The 21,663-nt window shown below is 36.0% G+C and overlaps 2 long non-coding RNA genes across 2 annotated transcripts; both read right to left on the minus strand.

Moving 5' to 3' along the window:
* Positions 1 to 10,554: 10,554 nt before the first annotated feature.
* LOC147504386 (uncharacterized) lies at positions 10,555 to 11,319 on the minus strand. Its single transcript, XR_015220392.1, has 2 exons — positions 11,061 to 11,319; positions 10,555 to 10,913 (listed from the first exon to the last, which is right to left on the minus strand). It is a non-coding gene; the product is annotated as an uncharacterized LOC147504386 (long non-coding RNA).
* Positions 11,320 to 11,932: 613 nt separating this feature from the next.
* Positions 11,933 to 13,852, minus strand: LOC147504387 (uncharacterized). Its single transcript, XR_015220393.1, has 5 exons — positions 13,585 to 13,852; positions 13,180 to 13,315; positions 12,353 to 12,490; positions 12,120 to 12,251; positions 11,933 to 12,019 (listed from the first exon to the last, which is right to left on the minus strand). It is a non-coding gene; the product is annotated as an uncharacterized LOC147504387 (long non-coding RNA).
* Between the last annotated feature and the right edge of the window lie 7,811 nt (positions 13,853 to 21,663).

Raw genomic sequence — 21,663 nt, forward strand, 5'->3', positions numbered from 1 at the left:
AATTAATCCCCGACCGATTACACCTACTCACTACTCGCACTTCTAGCGAGTAGCGACCGAGTAGTGATTTAACTGCACAGCCTTTAGTAGAGGTAGGGTGGTTGATTGGTACCTCAGAGAGTTATAAAAACTTTTTATTTCAGGTTTCATATGGCTCAGACAAATCGAAGTGGAAATGGTCTGAACTTTGAAGAAAGAAATCAATGTATCATATGTCATTTTAGGCAGTCTAGGGACTAGCTGATGATTCTTATAGAATCAATATATCAGATAGAGGCAGCAAGAGCGGCCCGAGCTGAAGTAGGAGGCATTATGACTCCTCCCCCAAATGGAGCAATGATCAACTTAGTAGATGAAGAATTAGCTGCTTTGGGCCATGGTAAGGATCAAAATGGTCAGTCCCTTTTCAGTTGTCATTTTGGTTTATGGAGTATGAATAGGATAAATGAACTATACACAGACTTAGTTGGTAACTTGGTAAACACATGTATTGTTGGCGTCATTTTCTATGTCGTACTACTGTCAGGTATTAAGGTTATCAACTTATCGATTAAGTAAATATGTCTTTTATTTAGAACGAAGGCAAAAGGTGATGAAGAATGTTCAAGTCCCATCAACTAATGCTAAGAGGAATCGATCAACGCGATCAAGCAATCAATCCAATGCTAGGAAACTGCGAAAAATCACTGGAAAGGGTATGGAAGAGGCAATTCAAGGCATGGAAACTATTGCAGTTTCTGAAAAGGGCCGTAATATGAAGAAACAAATTACTGGTTCTAGTGTTGAACACAAAGATCATTGCTGAATTAGAAAATGTGCCTAACCTAAATAGCATTACTTTCATTAAAGCTTTAGAGCTCCTTGATGATGACAAAAAAGCAAGGGTGTTCATGGCGTTAAGGTTGGAGAGGCGTAGGGAATGGTTGCTATATCATCTAACCAAAAAATGATTTGGAATGTGGGAACTAAAGTGGTGATCCATTTTGTGTTTGTTGCTAAAACTGCATATCTTTTCAGGGGTCATTCGGTGCTTTAGTTAGTTTTTTGCCTATAAATTTAAAATGTGGATACTGGATGCTAATGTGATGATCTATTTTGTATATAGTGCTGAAAATGTATATTTTGTTCGGATCATTAGTTGTTTTGGTTGATTACAAGTCCCATTTAGATTTTAGAATGTGGGGACAAGAGTGATGATCCATTTTCTCCATGTTGCTGAAAATGTCAATTTTGTTAAAGATAATTTCATGAGGATTTCATTACTCATTAGGTGCTTTGGTTTTTATGACTATGTAATTATTGGGAGATACTCATGACTTAATGAAGTTAGAATTTATTTTGGATTTGGTACTTTCTGTTGTTATGTTCTCTCTCAAAGACCTCAAAGAAACCATCGAAAAGTTTTCTCTAACTCTCTCATAAAGGAAAGAAAATGTCATATCTAACTCTCTCTCTCTCTTAAATTAGATGCCATTACATGAGATTTCATTGCTTCTCTTTTTCGGATTCCACTCTTTTCTTCGAATTTCCTAAGAATCATATGAAACGAAAATTTGAACCAACTAACAAAATCCATATTCAACCAAATACTATATTTTGGAATTATTTATAGTTATTTATAAGTTCTGAAGTTACACACTTATCCGAAAAGCTAGGTGCCTAAGTATCATCCAAAATAGATCATCATATTTATCCATCATTATCCAAAATGCTATTGTGTAGCTATTGGACTCCACCCTACTAGAAAATTTTCCTAACTCGTACCATTCATTGACGCGTGCAGCATTCATTCCTCACAAAGCATTATACGTATATACAAATGTATGTCATTAAAATATATGTATGTTATTAAAATTCACTAAAAATTAGTATATACAAATGTATATATCATTCTGTTTAACATACATGATAGTATGTCATCCGAATAGTCATAGCCAAGAAAGTATGTCATAAGTAACACCTTTCGAAGGTACTATGTAAACATAACGTTATATATGATTATAAAGAACATACATAGTATAGTATGTCATGAAAAATATCATAGCGTACCGTCATACATAACAAACTACATACCCAACGCGGTACGAATGTATTATGTAAAAATAATTAATTGAGCGATAATTAATTAAGAGGATAATTAATTGTTAGATCTTAATTGTTTGTAGTTTATATGTGCTTATAAATAAGAGTAATAATCGTCACACTCCGAACTATGATCAATCACTATTCGTAGTCCAATTGTGATATGAACAAAGAATGTTCATAGCTCATAATATGATTAACTCAAAATGATTAACTCTTAATATCACTGTTCATAGTCCAATTGTGGTAACTCTTAATATGATTAACTCAAAACCAAAACTGAAAACTCTAATACATACTACCAGCCTTTATATAGGTGAAATACCCTAATTACCACAAAACTTGAAATTTTTCAAAAATGGAAAGTTTTGGGATAACCATATATTAAGAAACTACTAATCAAAATATAACTAACACAGCTGACCAAATAAAAAACAGACTCTCCTATCAAAAGATACAGCAAAAACAAAACTTTTCTAAAACGGCAAAAATGTGATTTTGAATGCATAAACGATGGATTAAAGGCCGAGAGGGTGGTGCCCACGGCAAAGCGGTGGGTTATGCTTATTTTGACGTTTCCAATCAAATATGGTTGCGTCCATGTCTTTCCAACTTTGTTGCCCGCTTTTCCAGTTCATTGACATATGCATTGGCAACCTATACTGCATCACATATACCAAGTTCAATGACATATACATTGGCTAATGCATCATCAATGGTTATTCATATGAACAATGAGTGTTCATAGGTCATGTTAAGATATGAACAATGAGTGTTCATAGCTCATATTGGGGTTTGAACAGTGATTGTTCATACCCCAAATAGGTATGAACAACCACAGCATAATCACTTTCATATATCAAGTAGAGGGTCAGAAAAATACCAAAATGCACAAAGCATGTGCACCCTTCTAACATATCATAGATTATGTATTAACCAACAAACCAAGCAACCTAGCAACCAAAAATACTTACATTTCACAAATTACGTCTTGTTTTTCTCTAAACAATTTCTCGAGTCATGGTTAGCAATCTTTCCACAGTTTCTACACATTCTTCTTGGATTGTTTAGGGCTATTTCTCTGGGGGATTTCCATCTCTCTGCTTTCTTCTTCCTCCCTTTTGTTTGAGAAATGTTGGGATTCAAAATCAATATCTGAAATAAAGATTTGGAAGTCAAAATAATTTTTTTTTTATCAAATTAAACATTATAATAAATCAAATAACATTAAACACTAAACCTATATCAAATTAAACATTAACATCACAATCATAACCTGTGAGGTATCAAAGAAAGACTCTTCAACTTCATTATCTTCGTCTCCTTCATTCAAAGCTATACTCAACGTTGAGACATGCTTAGCCATTTCATCCATCTTTTCTATAAAATATGAATAAGCCTCAACACTACTCCCCGCATCGTAAGCCACTTGAGAAGCAACCTTGATACAATGAGCCACTCTCAAAAGTTCATGGTTTTCATGGTCGGCCACTAATCCAGTATGAAACTCCGCTCTATACATGTTTGCCTTTTGCATCCACCGCTTCAAAAGAAAATGCCTTGGAATCTCTTCGATTTCGTAACGCTAAAAAATCTTTAACATGTGACCACAAAGTAACCCCATAAACTGAAAATACTTACATTCATAGTCTCCCTCTAAGGTTCCTCTATTGAAACTCACTTTCCAAGCGGACTTCTTCTGCGGGTCTCTGAATTTCACCATGTAGCTTCCGGTTCCATTGTTGACAATCTCGTCCCCATCAATTTTGTACTCCATCTTTGCCTTCTCTAATTGCTCCTTAAATATATTGAATGCATTAATCATGATAGACCAAAAGCATACATAAGGAGGAAAGCATCTTTAGCCACAATTCGTGAACTATGCTCAGTGCGGTAATCAGCATCTCTTTCTTTCCTAGCAATCAAAGCCAAAGATCTCTCATTACCATGTACAAGCTCCATCAGCATAGTGCTCGAATTTACGAATTGGTCATAATGAGAATTCATCAATTCACTCCTCCCAATCGTATGCATACCAGCAAAAAATGTGTCACTGAGATAACAAGGAACCCATTTCTCCCGCATATTATACATTTATGTCAACCAAGGATTTGCAGACAACTCGTTCTTCTCTATTATTGTACACCATCTTCTTTCAAAATCAGCAATCTTATACGAGGAGAGAAATAGTGTTTTTCAGGTCAATTACTAGTGTCTCAATTTTAGTAAAGGATAGCTTCTCTTGAAATTTCTGCATAATATGCCAAAGACAGTAACGATGATGAGTATCAGGGAACACTTTTGCAATGGGTGCAGTGATGATTACAGTTGGCGCATGACCACCCATGGCTGCAAGCCAGGCCTTAAACAACCATATGAATGTATCTTCTATGTCTCATCAAGTAACAGTGCGCAACCAAATAACTAAATCGACTGCATATGATGATTGACTCCAGTAAAAGGGGAAAAAGGCATAGAGTATGCATTCGTACGTTATGTGGTATCAAAAGAGACAACATCCCCGAAATACTCATACTGCACTCGAGACCTCCCATTAACCCAGAAAAAGTTTACTGCAGTCCCATTTTGATCTAGATCAATAGCATAGTAAAACTGGGGATTCTCAGCACTCTTCTACATAAAATATTTAAGCACGGCAGTTGCATCACCTTCTTTAGGCACCTTTCTAGTCAAACCATAATGATGGTTCCAGCAATCCTTATTTGTAATGCTAACCTAACTTCTTCCCCACTAAAAACAGCTGCAACTTTACCGACAGTTAAACCATGTTCACCAAAAATCCTAGCTCATACGTAGTAAAGTATGTCATTAAAAACGCTTCACTAAAAATTAGTATATACAAATAATTGTCTATATCATTATGTTGACATACATGATAGTATGTCATCCGAATAGTCATAGCCAAGAAAGTATGTCATAAGTAACACCTTACGAAGGTACTATGTAAACATAACGATGTATGTGATTATAAGTAACATACATAGTATAGTATGTCATGGAAAATATCATAGCATACCGTCATACATAACAAAGTACATACCTAAAGCAGTACGAATGTATTATGTAAAAATAATTGTATATGTGCTTTTAATTAACATACATAGTATAGTATGTTCTGCAAAATTTCATAGAGTACAGAGTACGTGGTCTACTACCCGGTACATAAGATTGCATTGAAAAAACATGGATAAATGTTATAAAAAATGTCATATATGCTGTAGTATGTAATTAATAGTTTTATAAACAGAAAGTATATCATACTTTATGCCAAATATATGCAACTAGAAATGGCATTGTGGAAGCATGCAACATATGCAGTGAGATGTCAACGATTGGAGTTTTTACCCTGCGAAAGTATGTCACTTAAAGTAAGTGACATACTGACCCGTCAGTTTTGTAAGAAGTGACATAACATATAAGTATGACAGTTATAGTGTCATATCTACTCACAAAGCTTATATACGACAATGTATGGACGACACTATACAAGCTATGCACAACACTATATAACAAAGAAAGTTTATATACGACAATGTATAAGCTGTCCAACAAGAGTATGAACATTCATTGTTCATTGTCCAACAAGAGTATGAATATTCATTGTTCATAGTCCAACAAGAGTATGAACATTCACTGTTCATAATTCAATGGTATGAACACTGAATGTTCATAGTCAAACAAGAGTATGAACATTCATTTTTTGTAGTCCAATAGGATTATTGATGTAGAGAAGAACTTATAAGTTGCAGATTTTCACAACCTACACTAAAGCCTATTGATTTCTTGTGAAATACCAGGGATTAATGGCTTCAAGGTTTGTTGATTCACAAATAAGGAATACCAAACAATGGAAACAAGAGAAGTAACTCTTAATATTATTAACTCTAACTAAAACGGAAAACCCTAATACAGACTACCAGCCTTTATATAGGCGAAATACCCTAATTACCACAAAACTTGAAATTTTCCAAAAATGGAAAGTTTTGGGATAACCACATATTAAGAAACTACTAATCAAAATAGAACTAACCCAACTGACCAAATCAAAAATGGACTCTCCTACCAAAAGATATAGCAAAAACAAAACTTTCCTAAAACGACAAAAATGTGATTTTGAAGGCCTAAATGATGGATTTAGGGCTTGAGAGAGGGTGGTGCTTTGCCGTGGGTTATGCTTATTTTGACGTTTCCAATCAAATATGGCCATGTCCATGTCTTTCCGACTTTGTTGCCCACTTTTCCAATTCGTTATTGACATATGCATCATATGCCAAGTTCATTGACATATGCATTAGCAAACTATACTGCATCAACTATGAACACTGAATGTTCATAATCCAACAAGAGTATGAACATTCAGTGTACATAGTCCACTAGGAGTATGAACACTGAATGTTCATGGGTCAATTTGAGATACCCCCCCTGTTTGAGCCACTAGGAGTATGAACACTTAAAGTCCACTATGTAGTATGGAGGACAATAAAGTAGCATTGAAGATAAGATAAAGGTATAAAATATATTTCGACCAGTTATAAAATTTTGGCAGAGAACAACAAATTCTAAAAACATTCAACAAGCATGAAAAATGTCATAACTAAATCAAAATGAAAGAGAGATGAACTTACTCTAAGCCTACGATGGTTGGCAATGAAATTTCTAGTGGAGGAGTTGTCAACAATGGGAATTGGTGGCACTTCGTTACATTTTCTTTTTCGGATTTGGGTGCTTGATCCTCCTCGTGTTCATGGAGGCATGTTTAAAATGACGGTTAGAACATTAATAGTTAGGGTTTAATGATAATTGTAATCTCCATGAAGTCATTGCTACATATGATATCCCAAACTTTATAAAAAAATGTTATAAGAGAATGTTTGAAACAAAAGTTTGTGCAAAACGTGATTAAGAAATATTTGTCAAAGATTAAGATGTGTATTGGACTCTGGGTTGCTTGTTCCATTGCCAATTCACTAAATTAATGCAAGTTCAAACAAGTGCCAAAATTAGCTATAAAAATAGGATTCAGAGTACACTGAAGTTCGCCAGTCCTGAATTCTTATTACGAATTACGATAGCTTGTTCTAGAACCCATTAGTCCCTCGTTCACTTTGTGCTGTAAAGGTAGCTGGTGTTCTTTTGTCACAACACAAGTGATAGCTCACCTGAAGCTCGATATGCCTTTGGTTCCTACCTTAAACCGACAAAGCACTTACCATATTCTGACATTTTAATACTATTTATAGAGCACTTAACAAAAACTAGTTAATACCATTTATGACATATTCTAATACATTCTGCAATTTATGACAGTATATACACATACACAAAATAGATATTAAAGCCAAAAAATCTTGTCAATACAAGGATAGTTACGAAAGGTCTAAATCCATAACATTTTTTGGAACCCTTTTATACCACTTCACGATCCTTGGTTCCATTATAGTTGCCCAATCCCAAGCTTCTGTCCATGCAAATGACTCCCACCCTGGAGCAAGTGGCGGAATAGGACTATCATCTTCAAGCACGAGTTTCACAAAATGTGTGCCTCCTCCAATATGGCCTATTACCGCTTATCCGGACACGAAGTTGGATCGGGAGAGTAGATCCACAAAGGAAAGTATGACATACATTCTTTCTCTCCAATGACGACAAGGACACACTGAAAAGTATTAGCAGCTAAAAATCCCATTGAAGGAAGTTCAAACCATTCTTTGGGGTTCATCGTATATGGAACTGTACATCGTAAATTTGTCTTGATCGCTTCTTTTCGTTCTTCTCCACCCATCATTAAAGTATAATCTGCCTCATGGGAAATCAACTTTGTCAACATAAGAGCCCTCACATTAATCCATGCATCATCTCCATTAGACCCTAAGCATCGTGCAATCGCGCTAAATCCACAATGTCCATTCGGTTCAACATCTTGCCAATCCACAATGAAGTTTCATATCAATGGATTTAAGTCACGTAGCCCATCATCCCAATTAGACCCAATTTCAGATAAATCTACAAACACTTGAATATGAGTTCTTCTTGGTTTTCTTTTGAATGGTACAAACTTCTTGGCTTTACTACTCTTGCTTTCTTGAGTTACAATTTGTTCCTCAACTGTTTGTGCATACTCGAAAGCTGAAGGCTCTCTCTTTGTGTCCCTTTTATCTTTACAAGTCTTCACACCAATTTTTATTCCAGGTGGCCTACCCCTCACATTGGTGTTAACCCGAGGCTCTCACATGAAAGTTGCCTTTGGATCACCTAGTTCTACACACTTTTTCAGCATCAAAACCTTTTGTTCATCTGAGAGCGACTGAAACTTCTTCTAAATATGCGCAAGCTCGGGCTGAATATCAAAAGACCATTAGGAAGATCAATCGGAGTGCTACTAAGCTGTCTCCACCTAGGGTGTATCAAAGATAAGGGGATGCTTCCCCTACCAATTAGAACAATTTCACATAATTCATGCGCACAAGGAAGCCCATACATACTCTTGTAAAACACAACGACAACGAATTTCATCTGTCCCAACTCTAACAGACCTTATTAGCTCTTTTGTTATCAAATCCAATGCATCTCTAGAAATGTACCCTCTAAGTTGCACATATGTGTTTTGTTTGTAACGATGATCCCGAGATTCAAGCTCCTATTAAAAGAACTTTCAATTTCTGTCACTCACTTGGTTTGTCGAGATTATTAATCAAATTAAAGTTTAGGAAGAAGTTACCATTATTGCTAGAACGCCAAATGCCTCTTCAAAGAGGAATGCATACTTTCAACTTCGGTTCTTGCTTTCGAAGTACCAAAATGCATATGGACATCTATCCAAGCGAGACAAACCTTTCTTTGTACTTGAAAAGCCATCGGTCTTCTATGTATTCCACAACACCATAATGATCTCCGTACTCAAGTTTAAAACAACGTAGGTGTTCCAAGTACTCAACTTCAGTACGAGCTGTTATCACTATTTCGAACATAAACATAAATTGTTCATACTCAACAAATTTCTCAAATATTTTTTTGGCCTTTGTCTCAATGTTCCTCCTGATGTGAACTTCGACACAAAAAGTGTGCGGCCGGGGAAACACTATAGCTATCGCATTCATAAGTGTCAACTCACAATCAGTCGTAATTATCTTTACAGAAGTAGCTTTGTAGTCCAGAATATCACGCAACCTCTTCAAAACCTAAAGGTAAGAACCTTCTTTCTCACTCTCCAAATACCCAAAAATAATATAGAATGTCTTCATCGTGGATGTGAACCCAACAACTTCAAACAATGGCATCTTGAACACATTCGTCTTGCACGTGCAATCCATGACAATGACCTCGGGAAAACACTTTGCCAAATGAATTGATTGGGGATGTGCAAACAACAAATCTCTACATTCACCTGTTACTGGATTATCCCTATGAAACTCTGTGTAACCAAATTCATCTAAATTTCTTAGAAATTCTTACATATGGTTTCTTCCACTCAACCGAACCAACTGATTCTTGTGACGATAATTGTATAAAGTGCTTTTATTTGACAAATTATTGTCATCTCTCTGTTTCAAGAGGGGTAAAATTTCACGCGGTTTAACACCACTCAAAGACAAATCCTGAACAATCAATTTTTCTTCAACTTTTAACCTTCCGACGAATGCACGACCTATAAGATGCTCCCCAATAGTATAATTATGAGTTCTACATATAACACTTAGTATCCATCCACCTTCGTTTCGTAATTCCCCTTTCAACACAAATGGACAACCACATTTCTTCAAACTGGATTGCCTATATTCTTTCGTTTTTTTGTTCAATATTTTTGGCTTTACGGATGGTCTAAATTTTTCACTCCTTTCGCAACTCAAGAAAACTCTAGGTCTTCGCCCAAGTCCCGAATTATCAAACCTTGATATCACAACCACAACTCCAATAGTCATACCAACTGTCGAACACCATCAGATCAACGAGTGACGATCTTCGAAGACCTGCCACTATAAGAAAGCTGACTTTTAGCCACGGACTAAAACCGTGGGTAAAAGGCTTTAGCCATAGCTATCAGCTGTCGCAAGTCCGTGGGGTTTTGACCTGTCTGGAAAAGTTTTACTATAGCAAATGACCGTGGGTAACTGCAACGATCCACGCAACAACTCAAGCCGTAGGAACTTGCCACTGCAAATGACCGTGGCAAATGACGTCGCAAGGGCCACTGCTAATGACCGTGGGAATAGCCGTAGCAACTACCATAGCTCTCGACCGTGGCATAAGTCGTGGCAAGTGCCCCTGAGAATAACCGTGGCATAATCCGTAGAAATTATTTTTGAGAGATAACAACTGTGGCATAATCCGTAGTAAAAGTACCACTGCCACTCATCGTTTTGCATTATCTACAGACATTGGCCGTGGCTAAAACATTTTAGAATTTAAAAAAAAAAAACAAAAAGAAAAAATATATATGCTAGTTTTATCCACTTTTGCTTTTCAATCCAACTAATAATCCATCCATCCTAATAACAATATTACAAAGAAACCACATTCCCAATCAAAATTCCTTTGCCGCCGAAAACCAGATAAAGAGATGAATATTCATACAAGTAAAAAAAAAATCTATAGCATTTATTACCACAAGCTCAATATAATATAAGAATAATTTTCAATATATTTCATCACCTCGTACAAATAATAATGCCTTAGTTCACCTCGCGCATGTTTCTCCGTTACGTTTTATCATTCCCTTGCACTTGAATACTTTCGAAAATGATTTGAAGTCCTAGCTTCACAGAACCTAGCCTTAATAACCTTTTCATGAGCATCCACTTGCATACAAATACCTACATACAAATGAATCACAAGAAAATGAAATTAAAGTCAAAATCCCACAAGTCTAAAAGTCAGAACCTAGCTGAATGGAAAAAAACCGTAGCACATATCAAGAGCATTTCTATGTGCTATAATTAAAACTTAAATTAGCATCTCACTTTGTTTCTACTAACTTGGACTTGACATCTACTCTGCATAACTCGTTGAACTTGGGCTGCTCTACATTGCAATCAAGCCAATGACACGAGGAGCACGGGGTACAACAAATACATGCCTTAGTCCTAGCTGACGAAAAAGGTTGTAAACTTGTACATACAAGTAAAGAATTACCCGATTACAGAAAGAAATGAATGACCCGAAAGCATACTTCCAGATAAAAAATATATAAATACTTAGTTTTGTAGTGATAAATGAAATTGTTACCTTTGTCGAAGACATATCCTCTGGAACAATGTAAGAAGAGGGGTTCAAAAAAGGGACTAGATCTATGTACATATCCAAGTCATCTCGACTTAAGTAAATGTCGTATATGGACAACCCCTTACTAGAGGCCGGTTTGACAAACTCGCCGAAGTTGTGCCTGGATTTGAGACGATCCATCAGTATTTGCCAACGAATGAAAAGCAATAAGTAAAGAGAAAAGATAGAGTCCGAAGCATCAATTACCTTATTGGGTACAAACCCGCTCCAAGATCACCGGGCCGAAGGACTATCTTTGAAAGTCTATCTTAGATTGAAGTACAAACAAGTGATTGCATTATGAACCGAGTTATTTGAATAATTTTTAAAATGTAAGTAATCAAACAATATAATATAGTTCATGCATTTTTTTTGGTTAAAATGCAAATTGAATCTTGGAACAAGGAAACATAATTAAAGATGTTCTACCTCAGAAGAATGAGTCCAATTCGACGAGTGCCTCTCCGTTTAGATCCATGATCTACCACGGAAGCAAGCAAACATGAAACATGTGTAAATGAGAAAAGCACGAAGGAAGTCTTTTTGTGATGTGAAACAAGAGAGGGATCTTGAAACTCACGGGGAAACCATTGTGCTTGTTGTTTAGCAAAATAGAAACCAAATCCGCAACTTTAACAACACGAGGAAAAGAGACTACCTTTTCAACATGGAAAATATATCCAAAGTAAGATATACAAGTACATTCAACAAAGTAAGAAAGACATAATAGATGCAGTCTGAAATGGGAGTGGATCAACCTTTTGTCTCTTGCATGCTTCCCTGGCTGTCATTTTTCGCATGTGGTATTTAGGTCGAGACTCGAGCAATGGTATGCTCCTCAAGTGGGCCTGTTCTTCATATAAACCTTCGATAAAAGCATTGCCAACGGCCTGTTGCAGTAAAAGATATAGCACATTTTATTATGGCATTTGCTAGTAATGACTAATAAGTAATTAACAATGGAAGATTATGTAGATTAGTCAGTATGTACCTTCGATATAAGAAGAACAAGCATGATAAGAGGAAGTAGTTTCAAGTTATTTGTGATTTCAACCATAATGACACAAGTGACCCGTACTGTCATCCTCATTGAACCCCCAAGAAAAGAAGCAGACCGAGTAAAGCATACCTGTAAGTTGGAACAGTTTTAGCCATATGTAAAATGCCGGATGAAAGAAGACCAATATATAATATCTGCACTTAACTTTAACATTTCCAAATGATATAAGGGATTATCACCCGTGAAGTTAAAAATAAAGGAAACAAAAAGTAACTTACTAGCTACCACATTATAACCTAAAGATCGGCGGTTTACGTGTGTAAGTAGGATGTTTGAGTTTTAGTTATTGTTGATGAAGGGATAAAACCTAGGTAAAATGTGGCTCAACTAAACCCCAATCAACAGATGGACAAACCAGATACCAGCCTAAACCAGCATACCAAACCAGATTGTACCCTACGGCGAATATAGATTAAGCCCATATTTTGGTTCAGATTGATCATATCATACAATGTAAATGTTGAGATAAAGCACAACGATAACGTCATCTTTGGCTTGAATGGGACAAAGATCTCAGTTCCATAAAAGAAATTGAACATGTTAATGAGTGCATATCTCAATTGAGTGCACAATGATATTTATGTCCCTTTCACCTTTAATTCTATAGCCCTCTCTATCCTATCGTAAAAATAACCAACAAATTGAGTTTTGAATTAATGATTCAATAACTCTATTGCTATTCACACTAACATACTTCCAGAGTGTAAGAAACTAATATATCAATCCTATTCTAACAATTCTAAAGAATGACAACTCACGTTCCCTCTTCAATGTTGAGGTCTTGTAAAAGTTAACCACAAACATGCCAACAAGGCCTTTAAGCATGTTCTTGTGAAGGAAATCTCTAGCTGATTTTCATTTTGCAGAATAACCTTGTAGTCAATCCCCTTTACTCTGCATGACCAAAATAATGTCAATCACTTATCTTGCAAATTTGCCTCATTCTGCAGGAGACACACAAAATCTAAAAGCATAGAAAGCAAGTTAGAATTGTAAATGAAACCATAATTACTATTTGAAAGGAAGTTTATGAGTGCCAACCCTATCTCCCCATTTTTCCTCCAATATATAGCTTACCTTGGATGAGATTCAGCTACATGATTGAAAAAATAGAAATGGAGGAATGTATAATAAAGATAAACAGTAAAGATTAGACAAACTACCTGCTTAAAGGCATTGCTAAGTTACTGCTCAAGATCGTGCAACTTCTTTTTCTTCTCTAAAAACTCCTTGTCCTCCTTAACCAATGTTCTTGGACATTAATACTGTTTATCTCAATTTCAGTTTCATTGTTCAATACTTCATCAGTAGTCACTTGAGTTTCTGGTTGAGATACAAACATAAAATTTCCACTCGTAGGAACAGTATCTTCACTTTTGGTTGCTTTGACAAAGTCGATGTAAAGACTAGAGAATCCATACAACTCCTAGCTCTTGGCGAGTGGGGTGGCTGCACATAGCAATGATCTACCTTGTTTAGTTTACCTTCAACCAATCTTACTTGTTCAAACTTCAAAGTAAATGACATGAACACTTTAATACAATAAAAATGAAAAGAAGCTGGATGGTTAGTCAGCTGCTATTCGAGCTAAAATTTATGGATTATACCAGTTCATTGACGGCCTCACCATAGTCTTAGATAAATCAACCAAGGAAAATAGATTACTATAAGAAAGTCTTTCGCAACTAAGTAACTGACATGCGCCAATTCTTGAACAGCTAACTAACATAAAAGAAATAGAACCAAAATTCATGAAAGGAAACAACATTTGGTACCTTTCCCATGTATGCATCAAGAGTATCAAAACATTTGCATAAAAGGGGTGACGGTCTCCACTGATATTCGTCCCACTTAGGATACATCTTGCTCCATATCTGGTCCTCAACTTTAGAAACTTTTGCTTCCTGCGTACAATCATTTTTAATAAAAAGTAAATGAAGATCTAAAGTCTGGACTTGCAAATCTTTGTAAAATGTACACCTATAGCAAAATACCTACCTCTAGACCACCAGAAGTGAATTGCAGACTTGCAGATGCTGACATCTCCGCCAACTGCAGGTTAGGAAATAATACATTTGATGAATCCTACTTTCCTTTCTCAATTGCCTCAGCTGCAGCCTCAAAGTCCAATCTCTCACGTGCACGAGCATCGTATCTCCTTCATTATCAGTGTAGATAACTTGCCAATTTTTGCCATGAGCCATCAACTCCCCATTAAAATCAAACATATGGTCTAATTCAGGTGAGCGGTTCATCATACCCATTGAACCCGAAGGTCTACGGACCTTCCAAGAGCAATCCCCTCGTTTGAGAACACGAAATCGATCTGAAGTCGAAACTAGCATCAATACTAACGGACATTTCTATTAAGTCCTTAAAATTCTGAACCGGTATAGATACCTTGGTACAACTTCTAGTTGAACCACTCTGAAGCTTGCTTTTTTGAATTTTGGATCTCGAATACCCATTTACTCTTTGGAGGGTCAGTGGTTATAACTTTGTTGAGCCTACATACCAAAAAATATAAGGGTTTACCTTAAAATGTCATAAAGTAAGGAATGCATGTAAGGCTCTACCTTCCTTTGTGAGAACGGAGGAATGCCACTGCTTTGAAACGCCAAAAGACGTCATCAAGATCCTTGCCATCTAATTCATAACCAAGCTGGAAAACAAATTAAAAAATACAAAATTGGAGAAAGGAACCTCAAAAATTGTTAATGGAGAAAGTATAGGAATAATAATACCTCCAAGAGTCCAGATCTTAGAGCATGTCGTCCACTTACCAAAAAGGAACAACAACATGTTACGTTAAAGTTTACCTCTTTTTTATTTTAGCAACTGAACTAACCTGTTCAGCTACTGTGGGATCTGACTTCACTCCTACAATTCTGAAACAACAAAAAAAGGACCACCCTTTACTTAATTTCCATCTAAAACAAAAAAAAAACACCAACCTTTAATAAAACAAAAACTTAAAAAATAAAACTTTTAACATTACCTTTGATGAGAGAGAGATTGAGAGAGAGGTGATGGTGACGATTTCATTAGAGAGGTGGTGGTCTTCTTTGGTGGACCGAATTGTTAGAGAAGCCGATAAGAGAGATGGTGAGAATGGCAGTGGAAGAGGTTTGTTTAGTTTCTCATTATTATTATTATTATTGCCTTATCTGATATTTCTGGGAAATTTTGGAGCACCGCGCCCAAACTTTTGGACCAATTTTCCAGCTATCCTGTTGAATTATTGTCATGGGTTAAAATCCACACCTTTCGCATACCATCAAGATCAGATCCGACGGTCCAAACCGTGGGAATACCAACAGCTATGACTGTGGAGAAAGGTAGCCAAATAGTGTCACGTCATTCTATAACTATTATAAGTATACCAACAGCTACCAACCGTAGGAAATGATTCTACAGCTTGGAGCCGTGGCAAATGTTTCGGGTCATCCGTGGCTAAAGACCCATTTTCTTGTAGTGTGCGTAAACCCTTGATCTTAGATACTATTGACGAAAATTGTTTTTTGCTAAGTTATTGATAAAATAAATAAAAAATACAAGCTTTCAATTTACATTATTACCTCAATTGTTGTAAATGATTCGGTCATATCGGGATAGCTAATTTCAACATTGTTGTAATGTTCATCATCGGAATAATAATTTGATTGCAGTAGTGTTAAAGTTGATTCCATGTCACTTGGAGAACCTTGAAAGTTATCATTTTGATTTTGGCGGGAGAATTTATCTTGAATGTTGCTTCCAGCACATGAGTCCATTCTTAAAGTGAAAATTTGGTGGGAATAACAACAATTTTGTAGGAGACTCAAGACTAACATAAGAGAACAAGAGAGGGAGAGGGAGAAATTTCAGAGAGCATGAGTGGTAGGAGTGTTGGTGGAGTACTAAGTACGGTGAAGAGCTTGTTTGAATTACAATGGGGTGTGGAGAGAGTTATTTAAGGTTATAATGGTCATATTAACAAAAAGTGGGGTGTGTAGAGAGTTATTTAAGGTTATAATGGTCATATTAACAAAAAATGGGGTGTGGAGAGAGCACTAGTTTTTTATGAATAACTTGCCGTGTGTAGAGAGACAGTCGGGGTGTGACGAGTTTTACTCATAAGAGTAACATACATGGTATAGTATGTTATACAAAATTTCATAGAGTACAGAGTACGTGACCTACTACCCGGTACATAAGATTTCATTGTAAAAACATGGATATATGTTATAAAAAATGTCATATAGGTTGTAGTATGTAATTAATAGTTCTATAAACATAAAGTATATCATCCTTTATGGGTGGTCCAATGGTTCAATGTAAAATAATTGTTTAAGATGATAGTATGTCAACAAGAGTTTTATACGTTTGGTAGTATGTCATAAGCGCTACAATCACTGATATATATGACTATATATGTCATACTCGAATGTTATGTCACTTTTCATAAGATATGTCAATAAGAGTTTTATACGTTGGGTCTCATAAGCGTAACAGATAGATATATGTCATACTCAAATGTCATGTCACTTTTTATAACATATATCAATAAGAGTTTTATATGGTGGGTAGTATCATAAGCTATAATCGCAGATAGATATGACATTATATATGTCATACTCGAATTGTATGTCACCTTTTATAACATATGTCAATAAAATACGTTGGGTAGTATATCATAAGCTCTAGAATCACTGATAGATATGACACTATATATATCATACTCAAATGTTATGTCACTTTTTATAATATATGCGACAAACATTCAATTTATACGTTTGGTAGTATATATTAGCACTAAAATCACTGATAGGTATGACACTAATACACTATATATGTCATACTCGAATGTTATGTCACTTTTTATAACATATGTCATTTAGAGTTTTATACGTTCGGTAGTTGAATCACAGATAGAGTTATCTCACTTTTTATATATAATATATGCAAATAAGAGTTTTATATGTTTGGTAGTATATATTATTAGCGCTCGAATCACTGATAGATATGACTCTATATATATCATACTCGAATGTTATGTCACTTTTTGTTACTTTTTGGTTGGATTAACTTGTTTACCTGGAATAGTAGTTTATGTGACTTTTTTGTTACATTGACTTGTTCACCCGGTTTGTTCCGGTTCTACCCTCGCAAATGTGTGGCTAGAAAATGCGTGCACCATTAGTTTCGGTACATCTTGCGCACGGTAGATTTAGTATAATTAATATACACATGTTTGGAATTTCCGATTTTTAAGGTAATGAATTTTGGGTCGCTTTCTAATGAGTTGCATATTAATTTGTCCACTCTGATATAAAATCATCCCCCACTGAGTGTGCTGGTAATTAACCTATAGAACATCAAGGAATTGAACAAAATATATAGAGTTAAGGTAATCAGGCCATATGCTAGGCCACGTCAGGCCATCAACAAGACGCGTCAAGCCACTTATAGGCTAGCTAGGCCGTGCCAAACCACTTATAGGCCATATCACCAAGCTACTACAAGCCAACGCCAAACCACATGTAATTTATCATTTGATTTCTTGCTTAACTATATTTTAGTTATAATAGTAATGAGCTAATATTATTATTTTTGGTGTGGAGATTTTTGTTAGTTTGCTTGAGAATTCAGGGAAAATCTTGAAAGATTAAAGTAAAGTGACGTACAATGTAGAATATTGATTCAAGGTAGAGAATCGGTTAGTGGACGATATTAAATGTTAGACCAAGAGTGAGAGGAGCCCATGCCACCTTCCTCATTGAAATCCATTCCTATAGATCTTTATACCCAATAGCAGAATTACGACTAACTTGATCCCTAAAAAAAACACGTAGAGGCAGTCACTCGGCTCAACCACTTCCATAGAAAAATCCCTACCCTTTGAGAAAGGGAACATAATGTTTTAATATTCTTTTATCTCTGTTCAATTCCGGTATAATTTATTTTTGTACGTGTTAAGCACGATCTAAATCTTTTGATAATATTGATTAATATTGCATGCTAATGTATTTCATGAAATTCCGTTAATTGATACGTTTACATGAATTTTATAAGAAAACGGTAAAAGTTGGTAAGTAAACCTTGTCTTTTGTATATTATTTTATTTCACGTTGATTAATTTATATTGACTAAGTATCTAATGTTGAGCATTGGAGAATAAATGACAGGGACGAACATATTCCTCATAAAACAGGAAAAAGTGTACAAGCTCGTTAAGAAAATTTAACGCGCAATGCACTCTGATTGCTAAGGCGGAAATATAGAAACTTACATGGAATTCAATCTTGTTATTTTAGTTCTCGATTATTTTTAAATTGTTTTGTAATAATTTAGCTATTTATTTATTTGTCTTTAATTATTTTTAGTTCTGGATCTATATTAGAATGCATCCAATAATTTAGAAATTTTAATGTTGATGTTCAAGTGTGAAATACCGATCTTGTTCAAGTTTTTAACATTTATGACCACCGTGGTTGAAATGATAAGTTTTGAGTGGTTGGACTTGATAGGTTATACAATAGGAGTAGAGACAACATTTTCTTTGTTTAGTTAGATTACATAAAAATCAATTATACTTGGCATTTCGCAGCTAGGCCATGTTGAGATCATGTTAGTATTATCCGTTTACTTAACTTTTCCCTTAGTTAACTTCCCATGAGATTATAGGAATAAAAACTATGCGCAAAACATAAAAAAATTTAATTGTCCAATTTGCCAAATATGTAGGTATTGCAATTGAACTGACGGAAGAAGGGTTGCCACTCGTCCCTCCTTTTCTCGTCTCGGTGTTTGAATACCCAATGGAAGTGGTTAAAGGAGGTTTACCAATACAAGTACACCAAATTGATAGGTTTTTTGGTCGATTCTATAGTCGTCGTAGTCGGCACCGAGTTGATAGGTTTTTTGGTCGATTTTATAGTCGTCGGAATCGACGTACTCCACTACCAACTACTCGGCTACGTCTTCATAATCGTCGACCACGTAACTCTTTTGCCCAATTTTCAGCATATATCAGGAGATTAAACTGTCTAGTGGATGAAATTTCATATCCAACCACTCGAAGACGTGCAATTCGATCTAGACGTACTTCTTTTGTCTCCTTTATTATGCCAGATACTCCTTTTCAAAGGAAACATGATCAGCCGGAATCCTCTAGAGGTAATCAGAGAGATGGAGCTCAACCTGGGAATTCTATTCATATTTAAAGGATACATGATAGGCCAGAATCCTCTAGAGGTAATCAAAGGGTTGGAGATAATGAAGAAATCTCTTCGCAAAGGGAAAGGGTGGATGATCTAGATGAAAATTGTCCGCTTAGGCAATGGATACGTAATATAAGGGTGGCAGCTCAACCTAAAAATTCTAGGCTTATTCAGAGGATATCAGATCAGCAAGGAACTTCTAGAGGTAATCGCAGTGTTGAAAATCGTGATACAAATTATTTGCATGGGATTGGGGAGAGGGTTGATGATTTAGATGAAAATTGTCCTCTCAGACAGTGGATTCGTAATATGACAAAGACAACTCAACCTAAAAATTATATGTTTATTCAGAGGATACCAGGTCAAGGACAAAGTCTGTTACAAAGTCAGAGAGTGGAAATTAGAAAAGGTGAAAATTCTGCTAGACGTAAAAGAGCACGTTCAAAACTAACAAATGAGCAACGTGCTGTTATTCGGGATATTGACACCTCTCGTCAAAAGGGAGCACGGGCAAATTAGACAACTGAGCAGCGTTCTTTGTGTCGAGATATTGATACCTCCTGATGTAATTTGTCCAACCAAAATGAAACGACACATAGGTACATCGTTTCAAGTTGGCTTTACGTAGAGCTTGTCGAAGACTAATAGTTGAAATTCAAGACCCTGTTGAACGGGCTGTTCATAATGCACTACGTGTGTTTTATAGAAAGGCAGCTCTTCGCAAAATTGCTCACCAAAGATTTTCTTGCAAAATAGTTGCTCTTTCCCGCTGGATAGTTGCTCGACATGGACGAGTTCCACAACCACAATCCCATGTACAATCGAGTATTGTAGATAACAATAGATGTGAAGTGACTATTCAAACACAAATTGTGAATGATTGCTTACCTCTTACCAATGCGCAAGTTTTCCGAAAATCATGTAACGATATTGTATGGTTGAGTTGTCCAGAATGCAAATGAAGATTCCCTGATTTGAAGATATCTACAGGTATTTATTCTTCTTGCAAGTCTATGGTTAAGTTGTCTAGACTCTAGATGCCAAAGAAGATTCCCTGATTTGAATTTTTCTACAGGTATGTGTTCTTCTTGTAAGTCAGATAAGCGAGGGAACCACCAAGCAAGCATGTTCAATGTGGATAACTCAATGCATCCTGGTATTGTGCCTCTAGAATTGGCTCGTTTGATAGATTTAGAAAGAATTCTTATTGTTATGGTGCACCCAATGATGTCTGTATATCGTGTTAAAGTTCAACAATACAAATATGGTGGTAATGTGATAAACTTTGCACAAGATGTCAACGCAATTGCAACTGTTTTGCCATACAAGCCTGCTGATTTATCTACAATACTAGTTGTTAATAGGGGCAGGCCACATACAAGCAAGGAGTTTCGTGTTCGTCGCGAGTTTGTACGTGAAGCATTGGTTTGGTTGAAAAAATATCATCGGCACTATGGTGATATAATTATTGATGACGGGACTCTAGAAAGACTTCCAGTAGATGGGATACCGGAAGACATCCCAAGTGCAGGAGAAAGTTTGGGAGATCTTAACAATAGAGACAAAGCAGTGCATATGCAGGTAGATGAGTCTCAAGGACCACCTGAGCTACTAGACCAAGATTTCCACATTGATGATTTCCATGCTGCTGGTACTATTGCTATTCTGCCGCAACCTAATCAACAAGCATGTCTCTTAAGGGCATTGCAAGTTCCAAATGCAGATCAGACACGTGCATATGCCTTTCACTACAGAGATCATTAATGAGTTTTCAACTCCCGGATACATTGCTATGGCTTTTCCAACTTTGTTTCCTTGTGGTAATGCTGATTTGAGGCAAACTCGTTAAAGGAAAGTAAACCCGTTGCAATACTTTCAATATTTGATGAAGTATGATGATGGTCGTTTTGCCAAAGATTCAAGATTTCGGTACTTTGCATGGAACTCTTTATCAAGGTGGCGTGCACTTGCATTGGGTGATGTTTTCGTGAGAAAGAATCCAGGAGATGCAGAGTTGTCAATACAAGATATTCGAGATAT

This window comes from Coptis chinensis, chromosome 4 (assembly GCF_015680905.1).
Source record: "Coptis chinensis isolate HL-2020 chromosome 4, ASM1568090v1, whole genome shotgun sequence".
Lineage (NCBI taxonomy): Eukaryota > Viridiplantae > Streptophyta > Magnoliopsida > Ranunculales > Ranunculaceae > Coptis > Coptis chinensis.